This window comes from Ictidomys tridecemlineatus, chromosome Y (genome assembly GCF_052094955.1).
Source record: "Ictidomys tridecemlineatus isolate mIctTri1 chromosome Y, mIctTri1.hap1, whole genome shotgun sequence".
Lineage (NCBI taxonomy): Eukaryota > Metazoa > Chordata > Mammalia > Rodentia > Sciuridae > Ictidomys > Ictidomys tridecemlineatus.
The window spans coordinates 14,973,846-14,994,823 of record NC_135494.1 but is presented as its reverse complement, the minus strand read 5'-3'; the positions used below and the strand labels follow the sequence as shown (position 1 = coordinate 14,994,823).

General features: G+C 48.4%; 1 long non-coding RNA gene and 1 pseudogene across 2 annotated transcripts in view; both read right to left on the bottom strand.

Annotated features, from left to right (window-relative positions):
- Positions 1–4,125: 4,125 nt before the first annotated feature.
- On the bottom strand, positions 4,126–11,754 carry LOC144372040 (uncharacterized). The gene is made up of 5 exons (XR_013432078.1): positions 11,622–11,754; positions 10,937–11,103; positions 7,938–8,151; positions 5,845–6,013; positions 4,126–5,200 (listed from the first exon to the last, which is right to left on the bottom strand). It is a non-coding gene; the product is annotated as an uncharacterized LOC144372040 (long non-coding RNA).
- Positions 11,755–16,779: 5,025 nt separating this feature from the next.
- Positions 16,780–20,978, bottom strand: part of LOC144372038 (mitotic checkpoint serine/threonine-protein kinase BUB1-like) — a 28,983-nt pseudogene continuing 24,784 nt past the window's right edge. Inside the window, exons 11-12 of the transcript XR_013432077.1 lie at positions 18,359–18,464; positions 16,780–17,136 (exon numbers count right to left, since the gene is read on the bottom strand). The product of XR_013432077.1 is annotated as a mitotic checkpoint serine/threonine-protein kinase BUB1-like (transcript). The remainder of the gene's footprint in view (positions 17,137–18,358; positions 18,465–20,978) is intronic.

Genomic DNA, 20,978 nt, shown 5'->3' with positions numbered 1-20,978 from the left:
AAATGGTGACAAACAGAAAAATGACTTGTGCCAATACACTAGAGTCAAAGCACAATGGGACAGTTCCCATCAGTACAAACACACACACACACACACACACACACACACACACACACACACATACAGAGTCAGAATAGGAGTCCTGGGCCATTCATCAGGGATTAGACTAGAGGGCCTGCTGGGCTCACCTGCCCTGTGCTACTTACAGTTACTCTTGAGCTCCTCTGCGACAATCTCCAGAGGCTCTGGCGTCTAAGATGAAGCCTCACCCAGTGCATCCACAAAAGGGCTAGTTGGCCCCCCTGAGATTCCTGGGAGCCTGAGGCTCGGCATTGTTTGCAACCACAGGAGAACATCCTTCTCACTCCAGTTTCTCCAACCAAATGAGCTCGGATGGCTTGGTCAGTGAAGTGGGTGCCTGGATACCAGGGTTCCATGTTCTGTTTGATCCATTGTCAAGGCAATGATGTCATTTCCTGTGTCCATACCTGAGCCTCTTTTCACATAAGACCACTTTCAAAAGCCCTATGGGCTGCTGATTTCTTCTCCATGCCTACCCATCTCAGGTGCGCAGGTGTTCACCAACAACTACCCAAACATCCCCACCAAAATCTGCCCTGCTTGGTGCCACTAGAGTTCCAGCTTGGAGCCTTCAAAAATGCATTCACAACTAGTCCTTCCTTCTCAGCAGCTTTTGGACCCTGGTCCCATTAATGTGCAACTCATGCTGTGCCCAGTCTTTTCTGGAAAGTAGGGTAGCATCTAATCTCTAGGGTTTATTGTGTCTATTGGCCCATAACACCCTCTATTCTCTCTGAAACCAGAGATGGGACTCACAGGTGGCTAAAGCACAAATGTAGAGATGGGACAATCACAAGAAGGGCAGAGACAAAGAATGCACCCCAACTCAATCAGGCCTGTGTCCCACACAGGAATGTGGCCAATGTCCGTCCCATCGTGGCTGCAGTTCCCTCTCTACACCATGGCAAGTTGGAGGGGACTGAGATGCAGAGGCTGCTCCCCTCTGCCATACAACTTCCCAAGGCTTCTCCTAAGATTTCAAAAGGGCCAAGTGTGTCTAGTGTTGGGGTCTCACAGAGACTCCGAGGTACCACAGCATCCTGCTGCCCAGAACCGGTTCACCCCTCACCTCAAGGGGGCTCAGCCTCTGGATTCATGGGAATTGAAGTGGGTACAGGTGATGGGATATCACCTCCAAGACTGAGTTATGCCAAGTCCATGATCCCTGTCTGCATCCCTGTCTCCAGCACCACTCCCCTCTCTCTCTTTCCTCCTCAGAGCAAACAAATCCATTTAGCAAGTGTGTCCTGTGATAAAGACATGACGATCACCCATCCTCTCATTACAAAAACACTGAGGCTCAGCCAACATGGATCCTACCAGGAACACAGGCATAAACTCAGAGTCCGATCCTCCCAGCTGAGCCTCAGTGGAGACTGGACTCCCAGCCTCCTGAGTCAAGGAAACAGAGGTGCCTAGCCAAGCCACCTTGGATGCAGCCGCACACAAACTGAACTCATCAATGCCCCTTGCTCTCAGTTTTGAGTAAGAGGGGAGGTGGTGTTTCACAACCCTGGACATCAAGTGCAGTCTCCAGGCTTTGGGGTGTACCCTGACCTCTCTATCTGCCCAAGCCCTCCAACTCACACTGGCCTTTTACCCAACCTCCTCCTAGGGCCAAACACAATCCTGCCTCTCAATTTCTGCTGCCTTCGCCAACACACTGCTCCCCAAAATGAGCAGGGCTGGCTCTCTGTTATCATGCTGGTGCCAGCAGCAATGCCACCCCACTGACATAATTCTGAGTCCCAACCTAGGCACTCCAGCTGTCTTTGCCACACCTGGCCTGTTTGGGCTCTGGCTCTTGCTCTTTTCTTTCCTTGTGCATGTGTTTTGAGGTTTTGAGTTTCTCCCACTGCAGAACTGCAGCTGTAGCAGGGTAGAGCTCATGAGGGTGACATTCTGAGACACATCCAATTCCATCAGGACTGTTAACTGGGGTGATGCTGGAACAGAGTGATGAGTGAACACATGGGAGGTGGTTGGACCCACCTTGCCTCTGAGTGGCTTCCTTTCAGGACAGGAATGTAGGGATGGGAGCCCCTGGCGTGGGATGCTTTGCACAAGGCGTGACCATGGGCTCTCTTTCCTGGCAAAAATGGCTCCAATCAGCATGGAGAGCACTGTCATTCCTGGTGGCTAACAACAGCCCTGGACCCCAGAAAGGAACCCACACTCAAGATTAATGTCCGAGTGTGCGTGTCCTCGAAAAAATGAGGTCTCCTGATCCCAGGTGCAAAGGGGTAAGTCCTCTAACTCCAGGGGCCATGAAGGGACATCTGAGTTTCCCTTGTCCTTCTTTCCCTCTCTGAACCCATGGTGTCCTCACACTAACCACAGTTAGGACCCTGGCCTCATTCCCCAGTTGGGATCATTAGACTCCATAAAGGACAGTCTCTAAGATGCTCAGTAAACCACCACCCTCTGCACAACCCATAACCCTATTCACCCAAGAGGCAAGAGGATTTCTATTCAGGAAAACCAGGAAAGGGAGAGCCTTTCTCAAGGACACAAGGACATTAGTGAGTGAGGGAGTGATTAATGGATGGAGAACTATTTCCACCACCAACTTCCAGGAGCATATATGGCCCTTTGGGCACAGGTACGGACCTTTTTTTTCCAATCAAGTTTTTCAGAGAAGTGAGGCTGCCTTCTAGATGGCACCTCCACACTAAGGGGGTATCCTACTTCTTCCACATGTACATATTGCAACGGGCCTCCCACTGTGCATCTGAGAACACTCTGTGGGCATCTGTAGCCTTTCAAGACCCCAGAAACCATGCGGGCACCCCAGCACCAGCAGAGCATTTGTGCACATCACAACAATCACCCCGGGTGAGAACTCTCCATTCCACTCTGTACTATGCCCTGCCATCTGTACTGATCAGTCCAACCCCTCTCCTTCCTGTTTCTTGATTATACTACCATGGTTCCCACACATGGATGCCAGGGTGCTTGTGGACCCCCAACCATTTGGGTTCCAGGAACAAATGCCACAGTGGAATGTGTTTGCGAACTTTTGGATGACGGGAAGTCCCACCCTCCAGGTTTTCATCTTCAATGTAATGAGTGCAGAGGGAGCCAGGAGGGCTCTGTCAGGTAGAGAGGTGGGAGCTGATGGAGCCTCAACTAAGTGCCCAGGACTCTGGGTTCAGAGCTGGTGTTATGTGGAATTGTTGAGGGACGTGAAGAAAACCCAGCTCACTGTACGCAGAGACAGCAGATGCCCTCACGTGGTCAGGCTGCTGTGCTAATCAGAGCCCCAAGATGTTCCACAGGTGTGGAGGTGGGGAACTCACGTGCCAGCCCAGGCTGTTCCTGAGCACCTCTACCTGGATTCGAAAAACGTGACTCTGCATCAGAGTCCTCACATCAATGTATCCCGGCCCCCCACCCCAAAAGTTCTCTCAGAGACACTGAAGTTCAACTGGCTCTGGATTTGCCCTTTTCTCTGGGATTCTGGGGGCCCATTAATTAGGAGGTCACAACAATTCTCAGCACACAGGCTGAGCCTACTGAGATCCCAGGAGTATCCAGGCATTGCTTCTATTTATAGTCCATCATGTCCCACGACACTGTGGACACGTATTGCACTCACTAAAGAAACCACCAGGCCCAGGGCCTTCATGCCACTGGCCTGCAGAGATCTGGAGGAGCAGGCAACCTATAGGCTGTGTGAAACCAAAGACCCTAGATCCTGAGATCTGAGCTGGACACACAGCTCATGTGCACACAGTCACCACTGTCACTGAGAGTGCAATTGAAACACCCGCAGAGTTAGCAGTGGACCTGGTATGCCCACGAGTGAGGGTGATCTGCATTTCTTGAAAATGATCGTGTCCAGAGAAAGGCAAATTTTGTAGGATTTCACTTATCTCAGATTCTCAATTATCAGGTTCATAAAAAGTAAATACCATGTTCTTTTCCTAGGCCTCAAGGGCACTAGAATTCAGCATTGATGGCAAGAGTATGTCCACGTGAGTTCTGGAGATGCATGGTGGTGACGCCTATACACCAACATGAACATGCTTAATGCCACTCAACTGTGTACTCCAAAATGGTTTAATTACAAAACGGATGTTTGGTGTCAATTACCACAATGTAAACACTTGGGAGACTGCTGATTGACTTAGCTTAGCATAGTTTGTGTTGTATTGGCACTGGGTAATTCATAGCACAGATTTTATTTCTCAAACTTGGGAGGCTGGAAGACCAAGACCGGGGGCCAACTTGTAAGAACGTTCTTGTTGTGTTCTCCTGGGGAAGCATGTGAAAGAGGGACAAGGGCTGATTTGAGAAGCCCTTTCCCAGGGAAGGAGAATCCATGGCCTAAGCACGTCTTCAAGTTCCCACCCACTAACACTTCATAATGCAGAGACAGAATAGAATGACAGCCCATGCTCCCCAGAACATCCCAACTTTTGGCATGAGTCCATTTCTGCAACATTTCACAAGTCATGATTTTGGATAAGACAAGAGTTAAGCTGAACACATGGGGAGCGGGCTCCCTTCTCGTCTGCTGCTTGCAGTGTTGCAGGTGGCCTTACAAGCCATCACTGAGGTTCTGCACAACAGCTCCGACTGCCCCCCATCACATCCCCATGAGGCTGACTCACACACAAGTCCTGAACACTCCCAAGCCCAGAAACCAGAAATGTTACAAGAAATCCAAGGGAGATTTGTTCAAAGTCAGCCCAAAACACCAGTCCACACAGGCTCAAGTCTCTTACAAAAGTGCCCGAGTATTTGCATTTAAACCCTGCATATCTTCTTCCTGTAGCACTTCCATTATCTCCAGATGACTTCTGACACCTAATACAATGAAAGGGCAGTGTGATTCTCTGTAACACTGTAAGATCCAGGAAACAATGAGGAGAGAAGTATCTGTCCAGAGAGACACAACTCCTTTCCTAATAGTTTGGATTTCCAGCTGGTGGGGATCATGGATGCAGAAGAATGGGTGCAGGGCCAACTGCACTTTCTTGCTTTGCATTGAGGGGAGGTAACACTGCAGCCAGGATGAGGGCTTCTAGGAGCTGATATCCTTCAATTCAACATCTGGACACATCTGACCTTCAGGCTGGAAGACTTTCTAGCGGGGGATCCAAGGACTTGCCTACTGTGGAAGGAATCCAAAAGAATAACTTACTTTAAAGGACATCAAAGAGGTTTAGGAGGGAGGGAGCCAACCCAATTGTCTAGACCACTTTTAGAGGTCAGGGGGTGGGTTCCAATGCAAAACACCGCAGTCCCATGGAGATTTCTGCAGTGTGTTGGTGATTAAGGAGAATGTGTGAATCCAGGGGTCACTAGGTCCTCTCAGCCATAAGGAGGGAACCTGCCATAAAGGAACTAGGACAAGGGTGCGAGGAATGCTCACTGGGGGGAGATCTGAAGGAAGGAAAGTGTACTCATTAGAAAAGTGTCCCCTGAAAATTCTTAGCCAGCCAAAAGTCGTGCGAACTTGTGTGGAAAAAGAGTCTTTGCACAGTGATGAAGCTAAGAGCTCACATGATGGAACTCGGCATCAACTGGGACCAAATCCAATTTCTGATATTCTTGTAGGAAGAGGAGAGTCTGGACCCAGAGACCAGGGAGACTTGGGGATACAGCCTAAGTGAGGATGGAGTAAGGAGGGGATGCCCATATGGGAACCACAGATCGTGGGCAGCAGTAGGAGAGTGGGAAGGGCTGGGAGAGTTGGGGGGACAGTCCCCTTGAAACTTGGGAGGGGTTATGGAACTGGGACAGCCCAACACCTACTGTGATGAGCCTCTGGAGCTCAAAGGAAGACACATCCTCTGTTGTCGGCCACCCAGTTGACAGAGTTTGGTTGCAGCAGCCTAGGACCCAGCTGAAGGTCTGAGTTGTTGGCCATGCAGGTTGGATCTGGACCACAGACACCCTCATCAGAGACTGTAGGGTCTCAGCCCTGAGGCAAGACAAGCACCAAGTCAGGCCAGGTGGGGAAACGGCTAGGCACACACTCTGGGGGCTGGTGCCTGTGTTACTGGGAGCACTTCTGATCCCAATTCCCTGATCTGCTGCCAACACAGGCTACAGAGGAGGGTACAGGGACACAGACCACGGATCTGCCCCACTCAGTGGGCCCAGGCCAACACCACACCCAGCAGCCTCGTGCCATACCCAGTGAGTCTCGAAGCGGCCCCCTCTTCCCATCCTGAGAGCTCTTCCCTTCCTCATGTGCCACTAGCTCCCTACTGTCTCTGGCAATATCTACTCTGTGAGATGACAACATCCATGGGTACTGCTCTCTCATCCCAGGACAGTGTGGTCCCACACACCCTGGTGAAATGGGCCACCTGGAAGCTGGACCTGGAGGTTGTTGAGGCTGAATGGCAGGTATGGTCCTCTGGCACTTTATTATTTAAGTTAAAAACACAAAAACAAAAACAAAAAACGGGTCTTGGTGCTCAAAAATGTTTGATTTGCATATTCTCATCCCCTAACCCCAATATTTTCATTATTTCCTCACATTTGAAATCTTACTAGGAGAAAGTTAATTTCGTATTATACAAAGTTGATTGAAATAACATTGGTATAAATAATCAATCACCATACTTTCAATTTTTGTTCCGCTTTCCTCTTAGAAACCACATGGATACAAGAGAACAGAGGACAGACTCATGGAAATGCTTGAAATGACAAGAAGCTCCCACTCAAGCTCAGCATTTAGTCCTGGACAGGGTAAGACCAGGCCACTTTGACATCTGTTCCAAAGAGTCTACCAGACAGAATCCTCTGACTGATCCCTGACTGAGCCATAGGAACTGGCTAGAAAAGCCTTGACATCCTCAATACATTCTTCACTTCAGAATACTTGACAACCATTGATATCCATCTCTCGTTACCTTGTTCCCCAGCCAACCATTCTTCAACAAATTCAAAGGAGCAACTCATGCAAGCACACAGAGAGAGGTGTTCACTACACACATCCATGTGTGAAAAAGACAACTGGTATTTCTTGTTTGGGCTATTTCAAATGAAATCCCTTCTGCATGACCTCCACAAACCAAAGGAAAATATTTGTGAAATTCCCACATAGAAGAGAAGATACACTTGCCAAGGAGGCAGTGCCAAGAATTTTGACACTCCAAATGTAGAGTGTGTGTTTAGGAAGCAGTCACAGTTTCCATGAGAGAGTCCCATGAAATCAATTGGGAAGATCCATGCTCTAGCCCTACCATGCACGTGATGTGACTTGAAAGAGTCATTTAGTCTTAGTAACCATCATCACTAACCACTAAGTCAATGAATAAAGGTCCTCAGGTGTCAAGCGACAAAATGTGGGATGAGCATGGATGAGGATGGGTGGGAGAATCCTCCCCCTCTAACACAATTAGGGAAGGATGTGCTGCCCTCAAGTGGCTGGGGGACCTGGGATCCTGCCACAGAGGGGGATTCCAAACCTCACATCCCCTGACCCAGGCCAGAAGACCAGGTAGAGTCCAAGGACCCTGGGGTGGCCCAATGGCAATAAAGGTCAAAAGGAACTAGGGATCTGCCTGGACCCTCAATCCCCTACTCTGAGCAGGGCTGCATGACGAGGCCAGAGGCCATCCACAGCAATCTGCCTTTATAGGAAAACAGGGACTGCAGGCTGCCTCTGGCTCACTGAATCAGGGTGGTATTTTCATAAAGCAAGACCACTTCCTCACATTTGACCAGCAGCTCATGCGCTGACATCACAATGGCTGGCTTGACTCAGGCCCTGAGAAATAAAATAGAAAATTCATAGCAAACACATCTTTAGCTCTTCCACATCATCAGGGGGTGCGATTCATTTCCGTCAACAAAGGGGTCTGAAATGGTGTCTACACATGCTGGGGACTCACCTCTGTGTGAAACTCTTCAGGAAAAAGGGGATCAAATCTCATGAAGCAACTCTTCTCCCTTCTAGCCCATGGGCAATGCAAGGAACCTGCATGATACCAGAGGCTCACTTCTCTCTTCTGATGTCTTCTGGAAATGAATCATTAATGCTTCCTTCAAGGTGAAGCAGAAGCCTGCATTCCCAGCTGCACAGAAGTGTCTGAGGGCACTGTCTCCCTTAAAACCAAAGAAGAAAAACAGGTCATTAAAGAGGCATATGGATTAGAGTACATGTTCAATGATCCATCCTCCCTGGAGCCTTCCACACGCCCATCTTCCACATTCACAGAGCAATGCTTGGCCATTCTCAAAGACCAGGAGACCATGATGCTCATCACCAGGAAGTCATTAAAGGACTCGAACAGAGCAGCATGGGTTGCAGAAGGTGGCACACCAAGGATCTTCAGCTCTGCTGCTACAACACAAGACCTTAACTTCAGTATTGAAGTTTCTGCCACCTACCAAGTACGATATTAGTGTCAAGCACAACATGCAGACATGCAAGTAGCAGGTGACACCCCACATCCATTTACAGAAGTGGGCAACATCTGCATTGGAACAAGAAAGTATCTTATCCTTACTGATAAAAATCATAAGAAACAAAGAATAAAATGGATGCAAGATTTCTCATTTCACTATTACGTAGCTGTTGGAATTCCCTATTAAAAAATACCTCCTGCAAAATAAAAAGTATCTCAGACATGTGTCAACTATTCAATGGATGACATTTTAAAACTATGGCCTTTACTTAATATTTATGTATGCTATAGCCCTGCCTAATGCTCTTTGAGAAAGGAGCACATAGAATTGGATCTTTGAAAACCTCACATTTGCTGATAAATATTACTGCTTATGTCAGGCATGGTGAAGTGAAAAGTGGGACTTTGGATGCTCAAAGAACACAATGTTGTGGGATTGGTGTCCCTGATTCATAGACAGTATGTGGTTTCTATGAAAGCCAGTGAGGGAGCAGGAGTAACGAAGCTCATTGAACAGATGACCTCAGGGGATACTGGCAAGTAGGCCAAATTGAAGAACATGTTCCAGCTAACAATGGTATTTGGGCTCCTGAGCCCAGACTGGTTGTTAAAAAAGGTGCAGACAGGCAGTGTTCATGTACAAAATGTCTACCATTTAAAGGTGGGTAATTTAAATGGCATCTAGTTACACATCTGAAAAAATGGTCTGCCAACTTATGAATTTCATTTTAACAACAAGAAAAAAAAAAACAGACAATTGTGGGAGGCCATCCTCGCACGTGATTTGAGTTACTTCCCTGGCTGGGTGAGAGGCGCTCAAACATAGTTGTGTCAGAGCCATTCCCCACCCTTTCCCAGGTCCGAGGGCTTGTCCATGCAGAGGCGTGCCTGGCCACTGACCTGAAGACCCAATCGTTGCCCTTGACCTTTGGATGCTGCCCCCCTTAACGTTCACTGGATGGGATTTTCCCTTGAATTTTTTATTCCCCAATAAAAGCTTACTCCCTGCATGCTCTCCTTCTCTCCCTAGTCTCTTGTGTAAACCTCGCCACCACATTAGGTGGCTAGAAGTGGGAGCTAGAAGAAGCCGTCTCAGAGCTGTGTGAAAGGTAATGAGAGTCTTGTGTCTTTAATTTAAAACTCACTAGCAATTTCTTATGAACTGAACCTTCTTTCATGAAGCTCGAGCTGGTCGCAAGGCAGAAACAATGAGACATATAAAGATAAAACCTTGTCTTCACCAGGACGCCTAGAAATAGGTTTTATTTGGCTCATGCAAATAGCTTTCAATAGAAATTCTGATTTCTGAATGAACCCATTTAATTTTATAATGCACAGATCACAAGGCTTTCTTTACAGAATATTCTCTTCTTCCTCTTAAAGCTTCACATAGAAAATGTCTCACAGGACATCTGAGGGGAATGACCCAAAGGATGAGAGAATGGCTGGAACCGTTCTCAAATGTGCCCATATAGCCTAAAGTGTAAAGGCATCTAATTGTTATCTAAAACAATTATGAACCTATTTGATCCATTATTAATAAATATCACCACTTTATCACTTGAAGCAAATCACAGAAAATTGGAAACAGATGATCATTGGCTTTGATACCTATACTTCCATTTCATTACCCAGAGATGATCAACTCTATACTTCAAATGATGCAAATTTATTACAGAATGCCTAAGATCCTGGGGATATATTTTGGCTCAGCCCATGGTATTGCTTCATTATTTTATTATTTTGTAAGTAATAAAATGTAACTTCATGTTGGATAATATATTCAAGTCATGAAAATATCATCCAACATCATTCTTCCCATTAGCCCAATTTCTCTGCATGCTCACTTACTCTTTAGGAATTTTACTAATTATTTGAAGGTTCTAGAGGACCTGTTAGACTCGTAATGGACAAACAATCCAACATACTCCAGGGTATGTAAGGGTGCCATAAGAAAATAAGGTCAGCCTACAGCAATGGGCAGCTGCCTGCCCCAGGGTGGGAGGAGCCCTGGCCATGGCACCAGGGCTGCTGGGCAGCAGAAGCCTCCACAGCCCTACAGGGAGCCTGGAGCACAGCTCTGCAGAACCATGCCTAGCCCTGGACAGATGCACATGAGTTCCCATCACAGGCTAGAGTGACAGTCCCAGGTGCATGCCTGTCATGCCAGCCACCAGGGAGGCTGAGGAAGAGGAACCTTCGAGGTCAGCCTTGGCAACTTGACCCCGTGGCAGAGGGGAAGAAGTTTACAGGGGTCTCTGAGGGTGGAGCTCAGGTAGGTCACTTTCCTAACAGGCTCAAGGACCTGGGTTCAATCCCCAGAACCACACATACACCAAAAAGTGACCTTGGAACATGGTTTAAAATGATGGGTCAGGTACACAGAAGGAACAGGAGAGGGTTTTTAAAGCAAGGACTTAAAACAAAATCCACAGGTGCGACAGGAAGACAAAAGGACACAGAGTCAGTGAGACCTGAAATACCTGGGCGGGTCTGTCTTTTAACCCGCCTCCTGCCCCCAGGTCACACTGGGCTCCTCCATGGGCCCTCCCCTCTCCAGGGGGCCTGTGGATGGATCAGGCCACCTCTTCTCCTCTGAGGTCCAAGGCGCAGGCCACACTGCTGAGGCCACCGCATCCTGAACAGGACCCTGCAAATCAAAACCCACCAGCTGTGACCAGCAGCTCCGCTGAGGAAAGCCCTTAGGTGAGATCCAGAACAGCGGGGTCGGGCGGTGGGCGCTGTGGGGACCGCCCTGGGCTCCAGGGGACAGGCAACCCGGGGCCGAGGTTCCAGGGCGGTGTCAGAGTCCTCCTGGGGTCCCAACCTCCTGTGGGCGTCTAGACCTGGGCCGCTCCTGGCCAGCTCACCTTCTCTGCTCCTGGATCCCAGGAGCTGGACCCACCACACCCAGAGCTGCAGCCCCGCCTCCAGGGCACTACTTCCGGGCTCCTCCCACACCGAGCTGTGGGGGACCAGCAGTCTCTGGTGGCAGAGGTGCTGTGATTGGGGTGAATGGGCCTCAGGTAGGCCATATCCAAGTTCCCGCCCTGGCATAGGCCCCGCCCCCGTCTCCCTGGGGAAGGTGGGCCCCTTGGAGCCCTGCCAGAGGAGCTGTCACCTCAGCTGGTGAGCTAAGGCTGGACAGCAACTAACTAGAGTCCTCACCTGTCCCCAGCTTCCTAGGAGTGAGGCCTGTGGCTGCAAAAACGAGATCCAACTATATGCTTTCCTATAAGAGACTCACTTTTACACTCAGAAGTTATAAAAGAAATCTTAATTTTATAAATTAATCCTCTATCTTAACCCCAGAGTTTTAGAAAAATTATCCTAGGGGCCACATTCAGGCTTCCAGCTGGCTGGAAGGAAACGGTGATCGTGACCCTGGGCTGGCCTGAGCGAGGGGATCCCCGTTCCTGAGCTTCCTGGGAACTGGAGCAGCACCTTGCCCACTGTCCAGAAGCATCAAGGCATGGTGCAGGCCAGTTTCCCCCACCTCCAGGCGGGAGCAGCCTCAGCCCTCTTTGAAGCCACTCAGGTTCCCATGTCTACTCCTGACCTAGGAGCCGAAGACTGGCAGCCTCAGTGCCCCATGTGCACCCAGCAGTCATGCTGCGACTCCAGAGGCTGTTCTGCCCCAGGCCCCCATGGCCTGTGTTCCAGCTGCTGCTGAGTAACAGTGGTCGCTGTGCTGCGCAGGGGAAGGCTGAGCCCTCCTTCCTTCCTTCCTTCTCACCCCCTCCTTTGCTGTTTGCTGCCCACCTCCCTGTTCATCTGTCTGGCAGGCTGGGCACTCCCACAGTGGGCACGCCTTTCCTTCTGGCACCTTCCCACTCCATGAGGCAATGCTGCTTACCTGTTTTTTTTTTTTTAAATTCCTTTAGAGAAACCTCCTGATTTTTCCAAACCTAAGATGGCCAGAAAGTTCTGTGTCACCAAAGGTTACCTGAGTTGAAGAAGTAAGAACATATCCTCTTGACCTCACACGGGGACCAGCAGTCTCTGGTGGCAGAGGTGCTGTGATTGGGGTGAATGGGCCTCAGGTAGGCCATATCCTATTTATTTTTAGCAATAATATAACAGCATTAAAAGAGAGGAAAAGAATGCATCAAGGAGAGTAACTAAGAACAGAGTAGGGACAAAGAGCATGAGAAGAAGATTAACTTTAAACAGGGATGAGAGGTGGGAGGGAAAGGGAGAGAGAAGGGAAATTGCATGGAAATGGAAGGAGACCCTCAGGGTTATACAAAATTACATACAAGAGGAAGTGAGGGGAAAGGGAAAAATAATACAAGGGGGAGAAATGAATTACAGTAGAGGGGGTAGAGAGAGAAGAGGGGAGGGGAGGGGAGGGGAGGGGGGATAGTAGAGGATAGGAAAGGCAGCAGAATACAACAGACACGAGTATGGCAATATGTAAATCAATGGAAGTGTAACTGATGTGATTCTGCAATCTGTATACGGGGTAAAAATGGGAGTTCATAACCCACTTGAATCAAAGTGTGAAATATGATATATCAAGAACTATGTAATGTTTTGAACAACCAACAATAAAAATAAAAAAAAGAAAAAAGAATGCATCAAAAAGGCAAAGGGAAGTCCATTTCTAGCACTGCCACACACACGTGCACGTAGCTTCCTTCTACAGGCCAGCGCTTCTTGGTGCTCAGAACTCAGAGTTAAAATTCGGAGCTTCCCCTCCCCTAAGGGGCTGAGAACCTGATCACTGCAAATTGAACCCTTTGTACAAGAGCTCCAGAACGAGAGAGGTAATTCCTATTTAACCCTGAGAGAAGGCTAAACATTATAGAGCACTAAGTTAGATCTGAAACAGCTCCAGAGTCAGAAAGCCAAGCCTTGGGGAGCCTGAGACACCTGTGTGCTCCCTGCCACGATGACAGCGCCCCCTAGCCTGTCCCAGCCCAGCCAGCTCGCTGAACAGTCTGCTGGGCCCCTGTGCAGGACCCTGGAGCTCTCTCCAGGGAGCAGGGGTCTGCCCAGCTTCATCCACACTTTCAAGGTCTCTTGACACCCACAGGCTACACTCATGTAAGGCTGTGGGCTGGGGCAGCTAGGGCCCTAGGGGACAAAGGGCTCTGAGACAAATACTGGGCTTCCTGCTCTTGGCGCTGCTGCTCCACTGTTCTGTGCTCGCTGGCGTCCTGGAAAGACCCCTCGTGTCTCCTGGGAGCAGAGATATGGCTGAGCCAAGGTGGAGCTGGTAGGCATGGCAGGTGGGGCTGGAAGTGGATGCTCCTTGGAAAGAGAGGAGAGGGCTGCAGGTGCCACACTCGCTCCCTTCTCTCTGTAGGTAGCAGGATGGGTGGCGAGGATGCCCAGTTGGGTCAGTCCTGCCTTTGCCCCTCCAGGTGCTCAGGCAGGGCAGCAACATCCTAAAGTTCACATCTGGCCCCTGACCTTGACCTAGGTACACCGCAGCCCATGGTCCACGGCTTTGGAAAGGCCTAGGGCCTCTGGTTTCACTGCCATGGCCTGCTGTCGGTGAGCCAGCCTGTCCCTGGGTCACAACAGCAGGGTGCCCAAACCCACCCTTAGCATCACCAGGGACGCACACGGCAGGATCCCGCCATGTGCAGAGGCAATGCCAGGACAGCCCAAGTCTGGGTAAGGGGCAGGGGCAGCAGCAGCAGGGCTCCTGAGAGGCATGCTCTGATACCAAAGGTCTGGGTGCCCATGTGCACTACACTCAAGCGAGAGCCTCAGTCCCTGAGGTTGGGGACAAGGACCCAGGGCCCTTCTTAGTAAGCCAACACACAGAAGAGTGCTCCTAGTTTCATCCACCCCCTGCACCACAGTCAAACCTGACCTTGAGATGGTGAAGGGACTTAAAAGCTAGTATCTGGAGCCACAGAAACTGCCGGAAGCGCTGTGCTGACAGGGCTGCGGGGGTGCCCTGGGCTCCGGGAGGAGCGGCTGGCAGCAGCAGCAAGAGGGAGAACTAGGCCCCATGGGTCCGGCTGGCCCCTGACAAAGACCGCTACTGTGCTGCTTCTCCTCACACTGGGAAAAAAACACAATTTTCTGAGAAAAGATTTGCCAAAAAAGGGCCACGAATATCCAGGAAAAGAAAAAAGAGGCGGGGCTGGTAAAGAGAGATTAATCCCCAGGAGCACGTTATTAACAGTTACTGAAAGACTCAACACCCGTGTGTGATGACAAGCACCTGTCAGCTCTGGAGAAGGAACAGGGGATATTTAAAGCAAGGCCCTGACCCAGGGGCGGAAGCCACCACTCAGTCAGCTTCCCCTGCTGCTCCCCAACCTGCATCAGGCTCACCGTCTCCTGTCCCCTGTGTGACTTGGAGGAAGGCCCTCTCATCCCTCCAATCGGTTAACATCTGTTTTAAATTCCTCAAACCTTTTCCGTCACAGTGACGGAAAGCTGACAGAAGGCAGCGCACCACTGCAGTACCTCTTCTGGACACTGAAGAGTCCACTTCAACACCTTTTTCATAAGGAGTGCCACCATTCAAGAAGAGCTCGTTAAGTTCTGTGAAAGAATAACATACTATGATGGCTGCGCATGGCGGGCATTCCGTAGACACCTGAACCAGAAGTGAAACATTTTTAGCACAAATGTATTCATTCTAATTATGTCTCATTGATGGATGAGAATGACAGTGTTGACCCTTCCATGGGGTGTCATCTCAGCAAAGAGACTCTGTCCCAAGCATCAACACAGGAAATGTACTTATATGAAAATGAGAAAGATTTCTGTTATTAAGATGGGCCTGAGGCTGTAGCTCAGTGGTAGAGCACTTGCCTTGCACACGTGAGGCACTGGGTTCGGTCCTCAGCACCACATAAAAATAAACAAATAAAAATAAAGATGTTTTGACTTGAATGACTTGTTAATAGCAAGTAATTACTGTTTTTAAATGTGTTGAATCAATATTTAAAATTAACCCATTATGAATTTATATGATTTTTAAAATAAAACAGTAACATAGATCGTTGTAAAATGTTGGAATGGGGGCTGGGGTTGTGGCTTGGAGGTAGAACACTTTGCGTAGCATGCGTGAGGCACTGGGTTCGATCCTCAGCACCACATAAAATAAAAAATAAAAATATTGTGTCTACCGATAACTAGAAAATAAATATTTAAGAAAAATGTTGGAATGGCATAGACAGGACACGTAAAAAGTGAAAAATTCCTCTGTCCTTCCCCCTACTTCAGTAAGTCTCCTGCCCTGACTGTCACCCACCCTGTGACTCCCTGTGCCTCACAATACACATCAGAATGCTTCCCTATAGACCGAGCTCCACCTTCTAGGAAATAACTGGGACCTCACTTTGCCAAGGTGGAATTTTGGATGTTTCCTTATTTTTTTCTTCTAAGTATAAGTGAAAACCCTGAACATATTTTTTAAAGAATCATAAGAAACTTGAGTTTCTGTATTCACTCCTGATAATGGGGTGCCCCTCCTGCTCCGGCTAGGATGAAATTAGAAACTAGGGTTCAGTGGTAAGGAGGCTGTGCAGGGCATGCTATCCAAGTTAATCCTCACCAGGAGCTTGTGGGGTAGGAATTATTTCCCCAGATTAAAGAGGGGGGGAATTTGGACACTATGGCGCATACCTCCTGTTATACAGGCAGTGTGGAACCCAGCACCCTGAGTTTCCGTAATGACAAATTTAGAATCTTGATCACCATCCTCCCTACTGCTTGTCCATCTGTAGCCCTCTGTGAATGTCCTGTTTATATCCTAGACTTAGATCTTTATTTTCCCCATTTAAAAATTCAGATGAGCTGGGTGAGGAGACACATGCCTATGATCCCAGTGACTTGGGAGGCTGAGGCAGATGGATCACAAGTCAAAGACAGCCTCAGTAACTTAGTGAGGTCCTAACTAACTCAGCGAGACTCTGTCTCAAAATAAAAAATAAAAAGGACTGGAGATGTGGCTCAGTGGTTAAGCACCCCTGGGTTCAATCACTGGAACCAATAAATAAATAAATACAAATTCAGATGATCTTTTACTTATTAGTTTTCAAGGGCTCTTTTTACGTTAGGGCTAACAACATTCCAACTTTGTGGTATGCATGAGGATATTTGCTTCTGGCTTGCACTGTGCTTTTAAAGTTTAAATTTGCTTACAGGAGGGCTGGGGCTGAGGTAGAGCACTTGCCTAGCAAGTGCGGGGCCCTGGGTTCAGTCCTCAGTACCACATAAAAATAAATAAATAAAGGTATTGTGTCCAACTACAACTAAAAAATAAATATTAAAAAAACTGCTATAATTTCAATGTCCTACACAGATTCACAGAGGACCTGGGGACCCTGGACTTAGCTTTTGCACCGTTTTCAGCATGGTGGAATGTGCCAGTACTTCAGGGAACAGTCCCAGCAGGCAGACAGTGCAAGCATATTCTAGAACATGTCCTATGTGTCCTTCTCCCTCTCTGGGTGAGGGTGTGTGTGTTGCTTTCATACACTACTTTATACAACACTAAAATCAACATTAAAAGCCCTCGCCCCAAAAGCTGTTGACATGCCAACAGAACAAACCTGAGTTCCTTGATCCTAAAAAAAGAACTTCTACAAAATCACACAACTGCTAGGAATTCGCAGAGCACTTACTTTGCTGGTATTGGAACGCCACTGGCATCGAAGAGCCTGAGAAACACCCAGCCGCAACTCAACTCTCCTCTCTCACCCGTTGACTAGGAAATAAAACAAGTCTGAGAAACAACATCTGAACGAGTCAAATTATAAGCACATGCAAGCCCCTGAAAGGAACAAGGCCAGTATCCCCGCTTAGGGCTAAGCAGTTCTGCCCCAGAAAATCAAATGAAACGTGGTGGGTCCCATGGTACAGCAGAGGTGGCACTTTAAGTGATGCTCACCTTTTGTCAAAATTTCCCTTGAAAATCCCTGAAACTGTTGATGTGCCAACAGGTGCCTCAGGAGCTGAGCACTTCCTGTGTCATCACCCAGAGGCACATGGGTGCTCCTGAATCAGCAAGCTCTGTCTCCCTGCTGTGGACTGTGGGGATTCAGCATGCAAAGGCCTTGACACCTGGAAGTCTGCCCCACTGTCCACTGCCAGAGGCCACTGGGCCTGGCTCCGGGCTGCTCCTCTCCTCGCTCTGACTCATCTGCGACTCCCCTGGGTTTACTTGTCCTAAAGAAACACGGGATGATGCAGTACACACTGTACCTGTGGTGGCTCTGGGCTACGAGGGGCCGGGTTCCTATACTGCATTCAGATGCTGCTAGGGGGTGGGAGATGGAGGGCTGCTAGCATGGCCACGCCTCGGCTCCAGCAGTTCACATGACACCATGCTTCTGGTGTTCCCTACACAGAACCACCACTTGGCCAGGTCTCTCAATAAGAATTGCTGACTGCAGGGCCAGGTGCACTGGGTCCTGGGGTTGAAGTGCCACGGTGCTTCTGATCACTTTCTGAAAACCCCTTCTGTTCTGAATTTCCATTCTTTAGGAGCTCTGGCGTTCACTGGTGCTACACATGTAAGCAGGTCCTGTTCATCTTAAATGCCACTGAGAAAGCAGCACTGCATAAGAATCATGAGCACTGACAGCTCGCTCCACCAGAGATGAAAATCCCACCTAGGGAAACCCTCCAGGACTTCACTCACAGACACACACACTCCAGCACTCCTTTTTTTTTGGGGGGGGAACTGATCCCAGGGGTGCTTCACCACTGAGCCACATCCCCATCCCTTTGAATTTTTTATTTAGAGACAGGGTCTCACTAAGTTGCTTAGGTCCTCTCAAAGTTGCTGAGGCTGGCTTTGAACTTGCCATCTTCCTGCTCAGCCTCCTGAGTCGCTGAAATCACAGGCCTGAACCATGGCACCCAGCCTGCCAATTCCCTTTTAACTGGTATATTATAAAGTGACATTTATCTTGCGTCTGACATACATTGTGAAGAAATTCCAAGTTCAAATAATATTCCCAGGTCTGGAGATGAAGAATTGGACCTGATAAAACAGTCGCCATGGAGCAAGCATGGCAAGAAGCCAGTGACCTGGAATGATAAAGGAACATGGGTTACTGACCACAGTGCACAGTGGGAAGGGGCGTTCTGCCCCGTCCAAGGCACAAGGCTTGTGCCTCTGCATTACCACAAAGGTCTCTTAAGGAAAGTTAAGAGCAGACGGACTGACCCATCCACACCACTGACTTGGTAAACACACTCAGCTCCCTTGTTGAGGGAAACACCTTTCTCTTCACTTACTTTTCTCCGAGCAGGGCTAACATACAACCTGTGCAGCAAACCACCCCAAGGTGCTCAAGGCCCACTTGGCATATGCTGTAAGGTTTTTATGCCAATCGCTGTTCATTTTAAACAGAATTGAGTGGCTGGGCACACATGTCTGCTGGGCTTTCCTGATGCCTGCCTGGAACAGGCCCCCCTCCCCTTGGGCTCCTCCCACCCCTCTCCCTTCACAGCATCCATCCCCCCCTTCTTGCCTATAAAACCCTACCCCGTCTTTGAGGTCTAGTTTTCTTTTACAAAACCTCCTGAGGCTCAAGGGCTAGAATTAACTTCCCTCTCCTCTGTGTTTCCCAAAGCGCTTGGAGACCCATATCCTCACAGCCTGCCTGATCGGAGTAATCCATAGTGCCCACCCCACAGGGCCACTCTAAGGATTGAATAAACCAGGGACCCAAGGGCCTGTGCGTGGCTACAGCATCCTAAGTAGAGAGCATTCTTATTATTTGCAGCTGTGTTTCTTCCCCACTGACATACAAGTAAACCCTCATGCACTAGGAAGAATGTGGGCACGTAAAGGATACCTCAGTTCATTCAGGAAGGTGACAAGCACTTTGTTATTCCTCCCAAAGCTCACCTTTATATCCTGAGAAAGCATGACACACAGCTGTGCATCACAGAACTGTGAAATGACAGACCCAAAGATATGTGGTGTGTCTCCCTGGAGGCAGGGAGGTCAGGAGGTCAGGAGGCCACGCTCACTTTCAGGCATTGTGCTGTAGTCAAGCAAGGATGCCTGTCGCACCCAGCAAGCTGCGGGCCTCACTCACAGCCAGTGCCCTCTCAAAGAACCCCCATTTGTGTTAAGATCTTTATTAGGAGAAGGGTAATTAGGGTGCAGTAACAAAGGGAGTTAGTTGAGGGAGGGAAGTAAACACTCAAGTAATGAAACCTGGGGGTGGAAGTAGGTGAACTACAGACAATTTGTATTATTAAAAGAACAGAGAGACATCTTGGATTCACTAGCATCCATCCCTGTGAGACTGACTCAGTGGTAGAAACCTTAACCTCATCCCAGTTCTGACAGTCCGGAGTGTACTGGTTCCCTAGGCGGCACCTTTCATTTCATCAGAGGAAAACACAACTGTCATTAGTGCAGTTGTAAGACTCCATTTCTGAAAAACACTTCACTTCCTAAATTTTATCTTCTTGTCTGCATTTTTCATCAAATGGGCATTTCCTAAAATTGAAATCCAATGAATAGGATGATTCATTGGAATTATAACCTTGGTGAGTCAGAAACACAAATAACTTTAATCAAAGTCCTCCTAGAACAGTAAAGAATCTAAGGGTTCACATGTGGCTCCATGTGCTCTGTGCTGAATGTGATGCTTCCACAGCCTCGTCTTAGGTCTTAACTGCTGGTCGCCTAGGAGGAAAGCAGGGTGTTTCCTGTTCTGCTACTCAGCACATTTCTTACCTGGGGAGAAAAGGTCCAGGTTTGGGGCTTTTTGGGTTGCCACGTGGCCCTCACAGTGTGAATGTTGCTCAGGACCTGAAAGATTTTCCGATTTCAGATCAGGCTGTAGGAATTTCTTTGAAACATCACCCTCTTAGTCCCAGATAATTACCAGTGGCTATATTGGTCAGGGCAGAGGGAGAGGAGGGGCTTCCATTTTTTATTTCATGCAGTTCTGTAAGATCTGGGTTTCTTTCTTCATCCAATATAGTATGCATCTAACTTTTCAAACAGTGAAAACAATGGTCCCAATACTTATTAATAAAACAATGAAGGAGCTGATAAAATAGATTCACATTTGTGCCCTTGTGACAGTAATAAACCACATCAAGTGAATACTCAATATCTGAGATATGCTTACTAGAAGAGGAAGTGACACTTTAGGTAGAAACCTCAGAAGCCTAGAGGACTAAAACAGAAGATCTAACACTTGTGTCATCAGAGTCCCAGAGGAGAGGAGTTTAAAAGGTACTGTAGGAAATAATGGCTGAAAAATCCCCAATTTCAGCCAAAGACAGAAACCGACAGATTTAAGAAGCTGAGCAAATTCCAAACAGGGGAGATCCAAAAGGATTTGTGCCAGGTACACCACACTTCTAAAGTAAACAGGAAAAAAAAATACACTGAAGGTAGCAAGAGAGAAAAACAGCCAGGTTAAGCCAGGGGAATGACTCAGATGGCAGTGGGTGTCTCGGCAGAAACCAGAGGCCAGGAAGAGGTGGCACCACGGTGTTTAAGTGGTAGACGAAAAGAACTGTCAATCCAGAGTCCCACATCTAGTGGAAAGGTCCTTTAGGAAGGAAGGG